Genomic DNA, 1668 nt, shown 5'->3' on the forward strand with positions numbered 1-1668 from the left:
CTTATATTGTTACAAATAATGTAATGAAAATTAAGTATTTGTTGTTGAATAGTCAAATTAGCTTCCATGTCATGTGTCAGTGACTCCCAAATCTATTCCAGATAACAACACTGGACAACATAGACACACCTCTTTTATTGGATTTCAGTGTTTCTTTTTAAATTGTATATTTGTATGCAATATTTTTCAATTTGTATTAAGCAGTCTCTTTTCAATAGCTTCCATGTCATGGACACAAAATAACAGTTGGATAACCAGGGGCTATATCACACTTGCCTTGCAGTAGTGGTATAAGAAGAGTTTGGTTACATTTAGGGTAAAGTGCTTGAGTATAAGTATAAAAACAACAACAACAACAACAACAACTGTGGAGCACTCAGTAACATCAAGTTAAGGCATGATAGCTACAGACTGCTGTGGAGGCATCATATATATAAAATGTCCCTAACCGATTGTTTACATCACGTGCTATAGTTAACCAGTCCTATCTCATATTCAGGCTCATGCAGACACATTAACTTCACATATCGAGGCAGTTAAAATGTGTGCGGTAACCAAAATTGACAAACCTATTTTCGACAGCTTTATCTCTGGGTTGAGCACCATGTGCAGCACATTCCGCAGGCGCTTATTTTCCTCGTAGTAAGCCTCCACAATAGTTTCTATTTCTCCAAATATCTCCACGGCCGCGGTAGTTAAGCGTTCAGTTAAAAAACTCCGTAAATGCAGCAGTTTGGTGTTAGACATCTTGAGGACTAACGTAATGTTCGATCAAGATAAGTTGTATTTAACTTCTCCTCGACGTCGTACAAAGCGCGTTTCACTCAAACACACAGAAACCGTCCGGAAAATTGAAGATGACTTCCGTTTACATTAGCGCCCTCCACAGGACGATAGACAAGTAGCATCAAAGAAATCAACACATGCGTCACTTCCGGGCAAAAATTACTTTTTGGGGAAAACAAAGCGCAACTAGCCTATTAAGACACATATTGTCCAAATGTCATTAAAGGAGGATCTTTGTTCAACCTATAAAATGCAAAAACACTTTATTGAATCTGATGTAGTCTATGACAATCTGTGTGTGTGTTTGTCTTGAGTGTACATGCACCCAGGTTAAAGTGTGTGTGTGTCCCGTTCATTAGTGGATTAAAACATGCACAACGTACACAGAACAACCAAACAGACACATTCAAATAATTGGAAAAATAATGCAGAGCCAAGAGAATATAAAAATGTAATTTAATAGTAAAAAAGTTCTCTGTGCTTTTCATAGAGCCCTGTGGTTTACAGCACATTACAGTTGTAACAGGAGTGTAGACAACTAACATTCAAATCCAGCTTAGTGATCAAATTCAAAACAAAGACAGAGTTAAAAAACAGATGATGCATTTTGTAAAATACCAAATATGTTAATTTAAAAAAGAAGAAAGGAAGTAACACATCAGTTTTGGCACAATAAATAGAAGTGCAGTGTTTGACACGTCGACGTCCTGTAACATCATTTTCGTTTTCCTTATATATGAAAAATGCATAATAACAAAAACCAGAAGACATGGACTTTGGATCAATGTTGGTAAAGAAATATCTAAAATATGTATGAAATTAAAGAATAACAAATGCAACGCCGAAAAGCATTTTACGTCAAATAAAAAAAGGCAAGGAAAA

Source organism: Notothenia coriiceps, unplaced genomic scaffold (assembly GCF_000735185.1).
Source record: "Notothenia coriiceps isolate Sejong01 unplaced genomic scaffold, NC01 NC01_scaffold00028800, whole genome shotgun sequence".
NCBI lineage: Eukaryota > Metazoa > Chordata > Actinopteri > Perciformes > Nototheniidae > Notothenia > Notothenia coriiceps.